The following is a 17,114-nucleotide window of genomic DNA, read 5'->3' on the forward strand; positions in this document are numbered from 1 at the left end:
AGCAGCACCCCGCTGGCTTGAAGTCGTAATAACCGAATACATGGTTTCCACTTTCAGTACCCCTACTATAAAAATTCTTCCTACACCCCTGATTCCAAGGCTCTGGTTCTTGCTCAGCCTGCAGTAGCCCAGAGCTGCAATTGCAGGGAAAGTCCACCTTCAGCCCTAGACTGGAGCATGCTGATTGCAGATGGAATCTTAGGGGAGTTTAGCTTTGAATGTCTAGCAAGTTTGTATTGAGAACATTTGAACTGTGACTTTTCAAAAGCGATAGCTTGGCCAAATTTGGCCAATATTTTTACAGGAACGGCAAAAGACATAAAATCCTGAAGTCCGCCCGACTGCAAAATTTCAAGTACCTGCTCCAAAGCATTGGGCCCTACAGCCACTTAAAGAAAAGATGCCAGAATTTTTTTAACATGGACAAAACAATGTATTCACTAGCTGCCTCCTTAGAAACAGCTGAACCATTTTGACTGACATTTTCTAGCAGAATTCTGCATGAGGCAAACATTCTGCATGAAAATTTCAGCCTAAATGGTTAAACTTTAGTAAAGGTACAAGCAACTGCATAATGGGAGGGCGATGTGATTCAGAGCCAGAGCTTCAGCCAGAGCCACAACTTCAAAGAGCTGTCTATACAACAATTTGTAGAGTGTTAGCAAGAGTCGGGCTAGCATGAATCTGTCAACCGAGGCTGGGACACAACACTTCAAAATGCTGTGTAGACATACCCTTCAGCACTTTTGAAAAACTTACCTCATGTGAACATTCACAGAAAGCTTATATAGCAAGGGTATGAGCATATAATGAACCAAAATTTATGCAGGAGCTTCTAGGTACAGTGGGTAGTAAATTTTTCAACAAAATGTGTGTGTGGGGAGGTTTGTGGGGGTAACTTTTTTTTGGAGAATACCAATTTGTCAAACCCAAAACTTTTTAGCAGGAAGGGGTTGATGTCAATGAATTTCATATTTTGAAATATTTCTGGGGGGAAGCTTCAAAATTGTCAAAAAAGAACATTTTGACATTTTTTGTTATAGTTTTTCAGGTTGAAACAACTTTGCTCTGAAATTTAAAAAGTGAAAAGGGGCCAAACTCTAAACAAAACATTTCAAAATTATCAAAACAAAACATTTTGAGTGACCCCTACCAAAAAATATTTGGATTTTCAGTTCATGGAAATTTTTAGGTTGGGAACATTTTTCAATACCTTATAAATTGTTGTAGGACAGGAAAACAGTTTCCTGCCCAGTGCTACTTTTGGTTCCCTTCATTATAGTATTTGAGCAAATATTGAAAATCTTTTTTGCAATATTTACAGTGTGTGTGTGTTATGGTCTTGGGATAGTGAGTCCATAGCTAAGGTTGCATCAGATTTTTATGTTTTACAGGGTTTTACCTCAGTATCTAACTTTTTTATCATCCTTTTTGGTTCACATGCTATGGGGAATTGGAACCAACTTTCAGTTGCTAATTAATGTGTGTGTGGAATGTTCTCCCCTGTGTATTTTGCAGGTATGGGTGGGTTTTTTAGGAAGTTTGGGGAAAACAGAACGTTGGGAAAACTGGATAGGAGGCTGCCACACAACTCCCTGAGCAGTAACATTGTGAGATCAGAGGTAATCAGCCACTCATCACTTACTTCCTCTAGATCATTTGCATATTTGGGGAGAGTCACTATTGCCCTGATTGTCATGGCAACAGCAGTCTTTGACTTACCTCAGTCAACCATAATATTACAAAGACAGCTCCCAGGAGGAGCTGTAATGAAAACAGACTGTGTTTTGATAAGCTCCTGCTATTCTCCTTTGGGTTTGTAGTGTTTCTTTTCAAAGTGTGATTGTTACATTCCTCAAAAAGAATTAATAAAACTAAGATGAAAAATTACAGTTCTTTTTCATGTGTATTGTTAATGTGCTTCTTACATATTGTAGGCTTCTACTTTCTGAATATTTACATTTTTTTTAAAAGGGAGGGGTTACATTATAGATATGAGTCCGTACTCAGTTTTCTATTCCAGTTTAAAAAGTGTGATTTAGAAGTTGCAGTAAAACTGAAGTTGCATTAAAAATGTTTTTCTTGAATAGAGCTTAATTAGTTTCAATTGCTTCTATTAAAATGCTAAAGAAATTCACAAACTTCATTTAACATTTGTTAAGCTTGCTCTCATCAATAAATTAAACCATGAAAAATTAGAAAATGCAAAGTTAAGGATTAAAAAGTGAATCTTAATCCAGCCCCTTGTGCATATGCATTATGATACAGCCATTATTACATGATCCAATATTTGTTTTTTACACAAGATCCCTGCTTCTTTCAGTGCATGGGATACAGCTGCTCTGGGGATGAATCAGGGTTGTGTAGTGACCCGGACCGGATTAAGGTTATGAGGGGCCTACGGCTAAAGGGAGGGAGCGGCCTAAGTATGAATGACATATTGCAAAAAAAATTATGACCTCATCAAACATTTATCTACATACATATTATTTATTTATGTAAAATTAACAAATTTACTCTATTCTCACGAGACTCATTTCTTCAAACAGATATTTCTGAGCAAGGGCATGTCGACACTTACATTTTATAGCGCTCTAACCTGCTGGCTCAGGGGTGTGAAAAATCACCCCCCTGAGTGCAGCAAGTCTGAGCGCTTTAAAGCGCTAGTGGAGGTGGGATTACCAGGAGCACCGGGAGAGCTCTCTCACAGCGTCCGCACGCAACCACACTCGCACTTCAAAGCGCTGCCGCGGGAGCGTTCCAGTGCAGACATACCCTAAGGGGTAGCACGAGGGATGCTACGCTGTCCTTCTCTTAGGCCTCCTTCCTCCGAGGTAGTGGAGTGCTCACCTGTATGAGGATGGACACTGCAACATTCCCCATCCTGCTCACCTCTTTCAACCTGGTGCGTCTACCCTCGGCTCTCCACATGGCACAGTGCAAAGCCAAGCCCTGCAGGTGTTTCCCCCAAGCTATGGACTCTACACACCACACACCCTATCTCACGCTGACTGCAGTCTGGGAGGCAGCCAGCTTTTGTTATGTAAAAGAAAACCACTCAGGTGTAAAATCTACTGACCGTAGAGGAAGTAGTAGTAGGAAAATTACATTGGGTGGCATTGTATTTTAGGCTGTCTTGCTCTGAAAGCTGCCTCCCAGTATTGCACTGGCTGAGGACAATGAATTACTGTTTTCACATTGAACCCAAATATCATTTGTGGGATGATACCCAGTTTGTGTAATTAATCTCCAGTGATTCACCACATCAGGCCATTCTGTCACCAAGCTCTTCCACAATTAGAATAATAGAATAGAATCATAGGATTGGAAGGGACCTCGAGATGTCATCTAATCCGGTCCCCTATGCTCATGGCAGGACTAAGTATTATCTATTCTAGAATGTGTGATCAGCAGCTCTGACATGAGGTTTTTTAAGCATGAGTTCTGTGTGCACCAGCCCCCTACGGTTTGCATTTGTTTGTTTTAACCTTTCTGTAAAAAAAAGTAACAGCTAGAAGTGACAGAGATCTTTAGATGGTTGCCCAGTCATAATATTTAGCACTTCTGTACTGTGTGTGTTCTTCAAAATCACTGTACAAACATTAAACAAACTTACTCTAAAGCCTTTCAGCTTTTGAATGACTAGGAGTTGACAAAACAGAGCTATTCCCTGTTGTGTTCTCCGCCTCCCCTGAACAAAAAGATTTCACTGAAAGTAAAAGATTTCACTGAAAATAAAAGAATCATTAAGGATCTTTCAAAAGAACAGTCCAACCAAGGTTGCTGTAGTGACACCCTTGTTACAGCAGGTCTGGTTTGTTTAAGGCTGGTGTTCCTGTTTCATTTGCATGTGTAAATCAAGCAGACCTTGCTTTTTTTTTTTCTCCCCCTTAAAGTGCTCAGAGTTTAGGGGAGGAAAATGAATAAGATTCTGCTTATACTAGGTGTGAAAAAGCACAAGGGACCAAAATCTATTCTTGTGCAAAAATCTGTTCTCCCTGAAGTCAATAAGGCTACACAGGTGTAACTGTCAGGAGCAATTGGCCTGTGTTCTCATTCCCTCCTCGAATCACATTCCATGATTACCTAACATTTTCCATTTGGGAAAGAAGTTAGTTTGCGTTGGGGCAGAAAAATGAGGACTAACTTCAGGTTTATTGAACTTTAAGTTTTTGGAATGAAACTCAAAAGAAATCAAATGTGAGGTACTTTTATGATGGATTGAATTGCTAGAGAACCAGCAAATGGACAGAGCCTGCCTTTAGCCTATTCAGCCAGTCTTTCTATCATAGCCTGCTAAGAAGTGGATTTAAAATCCTTGAGGGAGAGGGGAGGGAGAAACCTACAACATTGTGTATTGACCTTCCTCCAGTGCTTTTGCAGCCCCTTAAAAGTACAAAGATGTGTTGGCCTGTGGAACTAGGCTGAGCATAAGGAAAGAACTGGGTGGCCTGTGCATCCCAGTACAGAAAAATACATCAAAAAAAAAGAATTGGATTTCTTTGATTTTTAGAACAGTTCAAGACAGTACTGAACACAATGCATCATAAATCTGAAGCCCCTCTATGGAAGGTACTGTAAAAGTTAAAGGACTGGTATCCAGAATGGGATGTTTTGTTTTGTTTTTCCTACAAATGTGTTGGAATTCGTTTCTTATACATGGGAGGGGCAATCGTTCTGGCTGGAGCTGGATAGAGTGTGTGCAGGTTCTGTGCAAGCGTCCCACCGTACTGCTCTGGTACTGCCTCTTCCCCCCCTTCCCCCGCCACCCCTTTGCCCTGCCCCCCCACAGACACTCACCAGTTGTCCAGAAACTGGACCCAGCACACATAGAAGATGACAGTGACAGGCACTAGGACCCAAGAGGCAGTGTCCTGGAGCTGCCTGCCAGGCTCAGCGGAGGAGAGGGACAGAGGGAGCTTCTTCCCTCCCTGACAGCTAAGCAGAGCTCTGGAGAAATTGGGGGTGGGGGCAGCTGAGGCGGGGAAATGCCTGCTCAAACTACACCCATGGCTGGCACAGGTTCCCACGGTAACCGGATTTTTAGTGTCCGGTCACCAGTGTTAACCGGATACTTGGCAATGTGTTCCTGTAGTGCGGGAAGATGCTGCTGGCTGGCTGCTGGCTGAGCTCCTTCCTAGCCACAGGGGGCTGTTTTGCCTTTCCTGCTGGCAGGAGCACTCCAGCAGGGCTACGTGAGCAAGCTTGCTCCCCCCCAGCCGCGCCCTCTGCCTGACCAGTAGGGCCTAAAAAATAGGAGGGCCGAAGGCTATAGCCTTGTTAGCCTAATGGTTAATCTGGCCCTGGTACTGAAGGAGTCTGTTATCTGTAGGATCCCCTGCCTTATTTGTTGAGAAGTTGGAAGGTGTGTAGTGATCGCAGGAAGCGAAAGGATGGTCTTACGGTTCGGGCAGCTGAATGTCACTCTGGAGACTTAGATACTATCCTTGCTTCTGCAACCAAATTCCTATCTGATGCTTGGCAAATAACTTACACCAAACTTTTTCACTTGTAATCACTTCTGCATGTAAAAGGCTATCTCATAGTGTATATACAAAGCGGGCTGGATCAAGGTTCCACAGAAAACATTATTTCTGCCCTTTTCTAACTTGAGTGCACTTGACTTTATTGCATCCTTTTAATACTTTTTTAATCCTTATCTTTGTACAGCTTAATTTTTTATGGTTTAGTTTATTGCTGAGAGCAACCTTAACTAATGTTTAAATGAAGGGTTTTTTGGGGGGGGTATGTGAATAATTTAAAAAAACAACGGGTATTTGCTGAATATGGTTTTGATCCAAAGCCCCTGAAGTTAATGGAAAGACTCCTTTTGACTTCAATGAGCTTTGGATCAGGCCCTAATACCACCCATCCACCCACCATAGTTAAGATTGGAAAACTGTTTCCATTTAAACTCTCTATTATTACACACTTATAAATTTCTACAGAACTCACCTTCTAGGCTGAAATTTTCCATGCTTGGCTCTTGGCTGTAGTAAAACATTTTTTAAAAGATTGAGCAAAATCTAGAGGAATAAAATATATTCTATACATTGTTAGTGAAATCAAGCCACACTCTCTTCCCAGATACAGCTACAGCAAAAAGAGTGAAAACTGCCATAGTCATAACATGCAGTGTGTCTTCCTTTTTACCAGGACAGAAGTCCTTCAGCTGCTTCTTCATCCTCCACCACCTCAAGAACTACTATCAAAAGGTTTCCTTTAAAGCACAAAACACACTCAGTGAACCTGAAGTCCCTGCAACCTCCAAACACGAACCATCAGTCCTATGGTATCAAAGATCTGGAGATCCGCCTGCTGCAAGTGGAGTGCGAAGAGCTCAAAAACCGACTAGGGTCCTTGAGGGTAAATATGAATCCACCACGTCTGTTGAGAACTGAAAAGGGTCTTGTTCACAGTGACACTATAACCAAGCAGGAAGAATGTAATCGGTTACTTTTTGCTGAGAGTTAAATATATTTTGTTTTATTTTGATACTTCAACATGCTAAGTTATGTGAGCGTGCACAGACTTCATTTTATCAATAATAGGCAGGGAGTTAGCTCTCTGCTTAGGTAGTTTTTTATAATATAGTGTTGTGTTAGAGGCCTCACTGTGTTAGGGGCTATACAAATGCATAGTGAGAGACAGGCTCTGCTCCTAAGAGATTACTGTATAAATAAATAGGACGGATGAGTGGGAGGAGAAATGAAGACAGAAAAGTGAAGTGACTTCTCCACTAAGCATGTCAGTGGCCAAGCTGGTCATAGACACCAAGTCTCCTGACTGCCAGTCTAATGCTCTCTTCATGAGATCCTGGCCTGGGACTGAAGACTCACTCAAGCAGCCCAGAGACAAGTTTTCTGTTTACCCCAAAACTTTTCCATTTCTTATCAACAGCGCACCTTCCACTTCAAGAATGAAGCCTTGGGGAAGCAAAACATGGTAGCTTAAAGTTGGGGGGTGGGGTTCCTTGCTGGAAGCTGGCTCACTCCACATCTTACAGAGACTGCCAGGATGCACAGATCTATTACTATGCATTTCTTAGCATGCTTGGTGCTTTACAGTTACATAAGACAAGTTCTGTGTTTGAGGGGCTTACAGTCCAGTATCATCAGATAGCACAGCGATTGAAGACATCAACCTGTAGTGGAGAGACAAAACTTGGGGAGTGCAGAAGGGCTCTTGGAGAGAACATTGTTAGATTTTCCAGAAGTGGGTAACAGAGAAGTCCTGAGTAGAGCATAGAGATGAGATGACCAAGAATATTATATCTGAAAAGTAAAACCTGCACCACTCGAAGTTCAGACATTCAACATATGTATCCAATAGTTCTGTTCTCTACTGTATGTCTTAGATTGTAAAATGCAGGGGATAGGGGCCATTTTGTTTTGTGCCAACACAAAGCAGGGCACGGTACCTGCTGTCCCAGTGTAATCCTATCACTCTTTCCCATGTATACACATCATACCAGTAAATGCTGTTTCACAATTCCCAATTTAAGACAAACTGATACCAATTTGTATATTAATGTTCAGGAAGAAAGCTGATAGTAAGATTTGAGAATAACAGCTGTCAAGGCCAGCCTTACAAAATTACCACTATAATTTACTGCCCCAGGCTTACGATCTCCTAAATAGTGATTATAATGCAAATGCTTAAGACATTTTACTTGCCCCAACTAAAATATTATTCCATCATGTGAGGGGATAGGTAGACTTTTGCAAGACTGCTACTAGTTTGTCTGTATTACAGTAGCACCTAGGAGCCCCAGCCATGAACTGGGACCCCGTTGCGCTAGGTGTTGTATAGATACAGAACAAAAGGATGGTGCCTGCCCCAGGGGCTTACAACCTACGTATAATATAAGAGACAACAGATGGATACTGACAGACCAGGGGAGTACATGGAAATAACAAGACAATGCCATCCAAATAGAAAAGACAGACACAGAGTAGGGGAAAGGGGTCTAACACACAAGCAGCGTGAATGAGATGATGGTGGCAGTTAGTTCCACGGTATTTTTGGTGGGTGGGTTGACTTAGGGTGGAATCAGCTACGTGGAAAGGGAAAGGAAGGGGGCTGAGCAGGATGGGGCAAGTGTGGAGTGCAGCTGAGGTGAAGTGACTGAGGGTGCGGGGAGATTGACGCAAACAGCCAATCACCACAGGGTAGAGAATGCCGGAAAACATTCTATGATTCTGCTGGAATGTCCAAAGGTCCCTGCTTTGGCTGCTCCTGTTCCTACTGGCTGGAGTTTCTGACTGGCTCCTCTTTGTCCCCCAAAGCCACATGGTAAGGCAAAAGGAGAAGCACTGCCAGGGTCCTTGTGCCCTGAGAGTAGGGAGGGGCTTCCCTACATAGTTCTGGGTCAAGGGAGGTGCCAGAAAGAGGTAGCCCTGGCTGTGCCCTATGTTACCCACTCTCCAGTGCAGCAGTCCTTGCGTGGTCTGCTTCTGTTTCTACCAGCTGGAATCTCTAGCAGGACTAAAGAAAATGCACTGCCACTTCTAGAGAGGAGAAATGTCTATATTTTGTCCACCGTTTTTTACAGTGCTCTTATTATGGAAATCTAATCCTCACATCTGCCAGCTAAGAGTCCTCATTCGTTGAGATGACAGTCTAAGCCGAATTAGAATATTTCAAAACTTTGAGGAATACTATTTGGTCATTAAATACTATTAATACCAGATACTATTTGGTCATTAAATAGAGAGTGAGTTATAATATAGCCTGTATCACCATGGTTTACTAAAGCAAGTGCAGCAAAAGACAGGAGCTCATTAACAATAAATATTTTGCAAGCTAAATCAAGGTTAGAAGCCAATTTGGGTTTGAATTCACAATGCTCTGGATTGGCCCTGAGTTCAGACTTTCATTAATGGATGTACTCTGGATTAACAGTCTGACTGGTATCTCTGTAATTTTAAATTATGGCTCTCATAACAAACATTGGGGTGGAAAAACCTGCAGATAATACATATTGAACTAAAGTTTCTATCCTGCTCTGCCAGCATTTTTAATCTGCTGTAAAATCACTAATGTCAATATACTCACAATGCATTGTGTAATGAGATATCCTTCACATGAACATTGATGAAAAGTTGCTGAGTCAGCCATCTTGTTTTCTGTCTCTAAATTTTCCATCCCAGTCTTCTACCTTGTTTTGCATTATTTTACTGGACCATGGATTTATCAAAGCTTTGCTTCCCAACCTAACCAGTTCTTGAATGATTTGCTTCCATGCACAGGAATTACAATCCCTAACCTGATTATTGGTCCCAGCAATTGAGTCACCATCATTTAAGTAGAATGAGTTAATGCACTAGAAGAACATTAGGATTTTGAGTTTCTTATGCCATAAGCAATGTATCAACTTTTTAGATGGCAGAAGTCTGTGATATGGACAATTCTAAATTAGGGACAAAGAAATTCCAGTCTTCTGTGCTTTCTGAATTATTTTTATTGCACAATCTTTATCCCTTATGTGGATGCTATATGGTACAAGACTGCCTACAATATAAAAATCAACTCAAGTGTGATGGAGCAGGAACATCTTTTCCTTCTTGGTTTACTGATCCTTAATATTTCAAATGCGTAAATATAGATACTTTACTCTGGCAGATGTTATTGTTTACCTAGAAATCCAGTGATGATAAATTGTACGTTGCCATCACTGTACATTAAAAAACAGCTATTGAAGAACATTTTTGTCATACAGGAAGGGCTGATGGGTGAGAAGCCAAGTGATATGGAGGAGTTATTGAAACAGTCTCAAAAGGAGCTATTGTGGCTTCAGAGGCAGCTGTCCTTCATCTCTACAGGCGGGCCTACGTGCATTTTGTCAGCTAGCAAGGTGAGGTCCTTCATTATTGTTGGGTATTTTGTTTTTTTAATTTTTTTCCAATCTTATTTTGCTGTGCAAAGAGGAATCAGAATGGGAGCAGTTTATTCTCCCCTCACATCATTGCAACTCCATTGACTTCAATGGCATTACTTCTGATTTATGCAGGGATGAGAGGAGAATCAGTTTCATGTATGTATTTTTAAAAACGGTTGCACATAATTTCCTGGAGGATACAAAGAACATGCAATTCCTTTAGAAATGGCTGTGAAGATGAATGAAGGTTAAGTGTTGAAATGGCATTTTGCAGAGTTATACTGCATAAGAGATGGCTTGAGTTAATATTGCCTTCCCTAAAGACAACTGTAAAACTTTAAATGGCAACAGAGATACTCAGCATCTGATGCTCACTTGACATCTGGCAGAGCTCACCATGTATAGTACTAGATAAATAGTAAATTATTTATGTTAGAAATGCTTTAATATCTTATCGTTCCAACTGGTAACAGCAATAACTTACCTTGTGGGTGCTTATCTGCCATGGACTAACAGATTGAATACATTAAGTTTTTAAGACTTTGGTTTAGGTTTATGGCTACTGGTCACAAAAGACATTTTTTGAAAGCTTGCCATCAGCACAGCGTTGCTCACTGTTTTGAAAAGGGCTCCTATTTTGGCACCACAAACTAGCTTTGCTCATGTTGTTAGATACATTGTTTCTCATGCAGCTAAGAACTAGAGATGAATTCAAACCAAAACTTAAGATCCAGACACCTTCAAACATTGATATTCAGCTCTAGAGTCAAACTTCACAGCTGGTTGCTCTTTTTTTTTAACCCTTAGAACCATACACCCTTCAACTTTGTTTAACTTAGCATCCAGATCTGAACTTCTGCAGGTTGAGCCCATCTCTAAACTGAAATGGGAGATGGGAACAAAGAAAATGACATGATTACGAGGCCTGACCAGAGAATGTTGAGGTTTCAAAAACTGTTCTCATTATGATGCAGAACAAAAAACAAGACCTTCTGAAATTTTTTACAAGGGAAAAAAAAACAGTCAGTGAGAGACAGTCCCAATAACAGCCACTTCCAGACAAAATTTAGAGCCAGAGGACCAGATTCTCAAGCCTATTTATGGCCTCTTTGCACCATTGATTTTTGTAAAGGGAAATCATGCCTCACCAATCTATTAGAATTCTTTGAGGGGGTCCACAAGCATGTGGACAAGGGGGATCTAGTGTACTTAGATTTTCAGAAAGCCTTTGACAAGGTCCCTCACCACAGGCTCTTAAGCAAAGTAAGCAGTCATGGGATAAGAGGGAAGGTCCTCTCATGGATTGGTAACTGGTTAAAAGATAGGAAACAAAGGGTAGGAATAAATGGTCAGTTTTCAGAATGGAGGGAGATAAATAGTGGTGTCCCGCAGTGGTCTGTACTGGGACCAGTCCCATTCAACATATTCATAAATGATGTGGAAAAAGGGGTAAACAGTGAGATGGCAAACTTTGCAGATGATACAAAACTACTCAAGATACTTAAGTCCTGGGCAGACTACAAAGAGCTACAAAGGGATCTTTTCAAAACTGGGTGACTGGGCAACAAAATGGCAAATGAAATTAAATGTTGATAAATGCAAAGTAATGCACATTGGAAAGCATCCCAACTATACATATAAAATGATGGGGTCTAAATTAATTGTTACCACTGAAGAAGGAGATCTTGGAGTCATTGTGGATAGTTCTCTGAAAACATCCACTCAATGTGTAGTGGCAGTCAAAAATGTGAACAGACTGTTGGGAATCATTAAGAAAGGAACAGATAACAAGACATAAAATATCATATTGCCTTTATATAAATCCATAGTACGCCCACATCTTGAATGCTGCATGCAGATGTGGTTGCCCCATCTCAAAAAAGAGATATTGGAATTGGAAAAGGTTCAGAAAAGGGCAACAAACATGATTAGGGGTATAGAACAGCTTCCATATGAGAAGAGATTAATAAGACTGGGACTTTTCAGCTTGGAAAAGGGACGACTAAGGGAGGATATGATTAAGGTCTATAAAAATCATGACTGGTGTGGAGAAAGTAAATAAGGAAGTGTTATTTACTCCTCCTCATAACACAAGAACTAGGGGTCACCAAATGAAATTAATAGGCCGCAGGTTTAAAACAAACAAAAGGAAGTATTTCTTCACACAATGCATGGTCAACCTGTGGAACTCCTTCCCAGAGGACGTTGTGAAGGCCAAGACTATAATGGTTCAAAAAAGAACTAGATAAATTCATGGAGGATAGGTCCATCAATAGCTATTAGTCAGCATGGGCAGGGATGGTGTCCCTAGTCTCTGTTTTCCAGAAGCTGGGAATGGGCGACAGGGAGTGGATCACTTGATGATTACCTGTTCTGTTCATTCCCTCTGGGGCACCTGGCATTGGCCACTGTCAGAAGACAGGATACTGGGCTAGACAGACCTTCGGTCTGACCTAGTATGGCCATTCTTCTGTTCATTCAGGTGGGGCATAAAGGGCCCGTAATCTACTGGCAAATGTCTAGCAGATAATTCACCCAGCATAGGACAAGTTCCTGCTAGTGTGTCTGTGTTGCAGTCCGTCTCTGTGCTTCTGCCCCCTCCCTCTCCTAGCATGTGGAGCAGGGAAATGGTATGGTTGAACTCCACTATGCTATAACCGTCATTCTTTGCCGTAGGTTTCATTAAGAAGTCTCCACCAGTGGGATAACTTAATGCTGCTGCCTGGCTGCATCTCTAAGTTGTGTAGGGTTTGTGGCCGGCCTTTAAAATTGGGGAGCTGGAGCCAGCTCCCTGACACGTTTGTTCCAGGCTGAGCAAAGCTCAGGCATAGGACAGAATCCACCGCTTAGGCTCTGTCCACACTACAAATGAGTTTATAATATGGTTGGCTCTAAATAAGATTTTGGTCTACATACACCCTGGGTAGTAATCTGTAAGAAACCATGGCAACCATTATGCTAGTGGCCTTGGTTGTCTTCCTGTAACTGTCTCAGCATACTTTTTTTTTTCTTTTTAAATAGTAAAATAGATTGGACCCACTAACTCTGTTTGTGTCACTGGGTTGGCCAGTCCTCCTTCCTCCCAGTTCTCTGTGCGGTAGAACCTCCCAGTGTGCATTGCCTAACATGCTGGTGGTGCTTCTCTGCATGCTTGTCCTCCAGGCTCTCCCTCCGCTGTTGAGGCACTACGGGGTAGCTGCCTAATTCCTCCCCCTTCCTCCCCAGACATTGATACAAATACAGTTGGGAGGCCTGGAAGGTAGAGAGACTCAAACATGGGTGCATGAGGAAACAAAATCTGCTGTGTGGACACAACTCCACAGGTCTTTGTTGTTTTTTGTCACTGTTACCAGGTCAGAAGATGGGCATTGGTTACAAAAGCACGGCTGTGCTTGTAATGTACTCAGAACCGCAGCCTAATCCACTTGCCTGTAGGGAATGGGTATGTGGTCATGGATAGGAACATACAAGGCCTTTTTCTTGATCCCACTCTTCTCCTGCTGGGTGACTTTGGGCTAGGCAGTTAGGCCAAGATTTTCAAAAGCAACCAGGGATTTTGGGGGACTAACTTTACATGCCTTATGTTGGCGTGATTTTCAGAGGGCAGATACTTGGCGCTCTCTGAAAAACAGACCTCTTTAAGATGTGTCAAGATGGGTACCCACAAAATAAGGCACTCTTGAAAATTTTGGCCTTAATCTCTCTGGGTGAGACTTTCAGGTGCTCAGTATCCACAATGGGGGATTTTCAAAAGTGCTCAGCAACCAGAAGCTCCTACTGTAACACTTTGGACCAGAATTTCTATTCAAAATTGATAAAGGAAATCCAGTTATTGTGGAATCATTGCCACAGGAAGCTGGTGAGGCTAAGAATTTAGCAAGATTTAAAAAGATTGGATGCTTAGTGCATAGAAAAAATATCCAAAGTTATAATAGTTAATACTAACAAATGTTGGTAGGGATAGTAAACCTTATGCTTCTGGGTTTAAACCAATCTCTAGCTTTTAGAGATCTGGATCAGACCTAATGAGAGGAGCAGATTATCTCACAGATGCTTGCTGGGAGTGGGTGGGGGGTGTCTTACACCTTCCTCTACAGCATCTGGTACTGGACACTGTTGGAGACAGAATACTGGACTAGATGGACCCCTGGTCCAATCCAGTGTGATAGATCCTATTTGCAACAGAGCTGAACACCCAGCATGAACACAGCAAAATAAGTTCTCTTGAAAATCTGGCCATTTATTCAGGTTCCTAAATAGGAGCTGAGCCCTTCGGAAAATGCTGAGCCCTTCTGAAAATTCTGCCTCAGTTTGCTCATTTGTAAAACAGGGGCTTCGAGGTGGAAGGAACCATGTCTGAAACGGGGCTGTAAACATTCACTGCCTCTTTCAACCACAGGCACATTTAATTTTACGAATAATGGAGAAATATTATTAAATGGAGAAGTATATTTCTGTAGCTGCTTTGGAAGGATTCAATACAATGATTGTAAACTCCCTGGGAATAGAGTATTTCCTTGCACTGCGAAGCCTTGCATGGAAATATAGAAAGCTCCACTCCACATTCCCGCATGAGCTATATAGGCAATTAACTTGAACTGACATATCCTATAGCTAAAATTAAGGTGCATTATAGGAGATCCTCGGGAGTATACTAGTGCCTTTACATAAGGGCTGAAAGGTTTTGCTTCCCTTAAGGAAGACTTTTTTATTTATTTATTTTTGTCATCCTTCCTTTCCCTCGCCCCGGGGCCCTTCCAGTATCTCCCCTCCAGTTGCTAGGCTGCACAGTTGGCGGCTGAAGTTTTGCAGGGGGGTAGGCTGCCGCTTTCTTTAGAGGAAAAGGACGGAAAGGTTGGGGGTGGCCCAGGTAATCTGATTTAATACCCTTCTGCCTCGGAGTGCCGCAGGGCAGGGGGGAGGTTCCAAGCTCGCAGTGACCGTCCATTGGCTCGCCCCCGTAGGCCACACCGCTGAGCTAGGCAGGAGACCCTGGGAGTGATGTGATGGCATTACTTGGAGGTACAATAACCCCCGCGCCTGGTGATCGAGCCAGGCTGGGATCCGGCCCTCTCCATGCTCCCTCCGCCAGCGCCGGAGCTTAATCCGGTGCGAAGAGGAAAGGGGCAAACCGGGGGAAAGCCATCTTTGCGTGTGCGCGCAGCGCCCGGCCCTGCGGTTTCATAGGCTCCGGCAGCGGCTGCACGGCCCGTGATGCTGGCTGGCGCCCGCCCGCTGCCGCCCTGCAGACAGCGAGGGAACCATTGGTAGCTGGGAAGCCCGGCGGCACCGGCGTCGCCGCCTCTCCCGCACCCGGGGCCGGCACACGGCAGTTCTCTGCTGCGGGACGTCGGGGGCGCTTCATTCCGAGGTAGGCTCAGCTCGCCCCCGCTAAACACAGCTCGCCCTCTCTAGCTGCTTTATGGGCCAACCCCCCCCCCCACACACACACACACAACAGGGGGTGGATGGATGGAGGGATGGGGGAATTCTCCCCCAAGGCTGCCAGGACTGCGGCGGGAACTCTGAGCACAGCCAGGCAAACTTTATGATTAGGCTGTAATGTGAGGGTGCCCTTCACTGGTTTTATTATCCCCACCCCTCCCCCGGTGCTGTTCGCAATGGTAAAAGGTGGTCTCATTTGGGCATGAGCCGGAGGTAGGGGGATTAAGCCTTTGCGAGATGATTCCACCCTCCCTCCCGTTGATGTTTTATCTTGTGTCATTTTTACTAGTCAGTTTCCTATGAAAATAAGATACGGGTTTAATGGTGCCCTGTTTCTTCCCTGCGTAAGCTGCTGTGGGCAAAGTTAGTAACCGTACTGGCTAGCGGTTTTTATCCCCCCTTCCAGCGCCGTGTGCAGACGCACCGTGGCCCCGTGCTTCGCCGATGAACGCTGGGGTGTCATAGCAAAGTCGTCGGTGTGACTGCTCTTCCCTCGGAGAGATGGTTAATGAAATTATCTGCGGTATTTCCCAGGCTTCAGTGTGGGAATGACACCAATGGGTGGGAAAAGCTTCTTTATTTTAAATGTAATTTGCAAACCTTGTGTTCCAAATTGGACTAGCTGATTTGTGAAAAGGCCCCCGTTTCCAAAGGGAGGGAAGGAGAGATTTTGTGTGTATTGGTGTATAAGATGTATGTACTAGACATACATGTGTGTGTTACATATAATGTTAGTGTCTGTGTGGTAGGTACTGTGTATATGTATGCATAATACAAATGAAATTTTACTATATCTTGCATGTATAGATATTGGTAAATCAGCTAGCATGTAGCAGATATCCATTCATGAGTATTATTTGGGAATTATAATACACAAGGGATAATGCAGTTTTTCTATTATTGACCTCTATTTAAAGTTGTGGTTATTTACTATAATGTCTAGTGTAGGGCAAAAAGCATATTCCTTTCCAAAAGTGATTTGTTCATCAGTGTTACAACTGTGCATGGTCTTAATAGTATTTTAATTGTTGTAGATTTAAATGCACTCAAAGTTTTAAAGCAACTGCCTTTCATTGCCTATTGATGATAAGCACTGTCCAACCTCGGTACAATGCAGAAGACCATGTAGAGAAATTTATATATAAATGGCTCCACAGAATAGTGTATCAGTGTGGATTGGTATTGCATCTGGCAAGAATAGGGACAGGTCCCTAAAGTACCCTACAATATTTTGAAGCACTGCATAAAAATGCAACCATTTATGTTAATGTTTTAATAACTGCACCAAGTGGATACAGAGAAGGAGGGAAAATGAAGGCTGCCACTGTCAAAATATAAATGAGTAATTCAGAGCAAGGTAAGAGTCACCTTAAGAAAACAGCATGAAATATTGAGGCATAGAGCCATAGAATGGAAATGAAAGGGAACTGCTTAAAATTAATGAGAAAAAATAAACGTGGAAGTGAACTGTATGCTGTGAGAGTCACTGTAGTCACTTTGTGGTTCAGTTTGTATGACTGGAAGGTGTTTCATTATAATTAGAGAGGGTCTTTCTGGTACGCACAGTTTGAGAGAGGAAAGCAATTTGAAATCACTCTTGCTGGTGTCCACTGGGGTTTATCTACTTAAAGACATATTATTCAAAAATTTTGCATTTTTCGAGTGTCTTGGGGTTTGTGTATAAATTATTGCTGTCTGCTCTTGTCAATGAAGAGATCCAGCTACACTGAACAATGCATTTGACGTGGCATGATAGTAAAACAAACAAAAAAACCCTACATCAGGTGGA

At 42.6% G+C, this 17,114-nt stretch overlaps 1 protein-coding gene across 4 annotated transcripts in view; it reads left to right on the forward strand.

The window, feature by feature from the left end:
• Window positions 1-9,824: 9,824 nt before the first annotated feature.
• The window catches only part of RIMBP2 (RIMS binding protein 2), a 285,737-nt gene continuing 278,447 nt past the window's right edge, over window positions 9,825-17,114 (forward strand). For 2 of the 4 annotated variants that reach the window (XM_084648839.1, XM_084648840.1), the window contains exon 1: window positions 15,103-15,251. The gene's annotated coding sequence lies outside the window, so the exon portion shown is untranslated. Of the gene's footprint in view, window positions 9,857-15,102; window positions 15,252-17,114 lie in introns of those variants that run through there. The other 2 variants (XM_084648843.1, XM_084648844.1) reach the window with 2 other exon arrangements.

This window comes from Lepidochelys olivacea (genome assembly GCF_965140295.1).
Source record: "Lepidochelys olivacea isolate rLepOli2 genome assembly, chromosome: 15".
NCBI classification, from domain to species: Eukaryota; Metazoa; Chordata; order Testudines; family Cheloniidae; genus Lepidochelys; species Lepidochelys olivacea.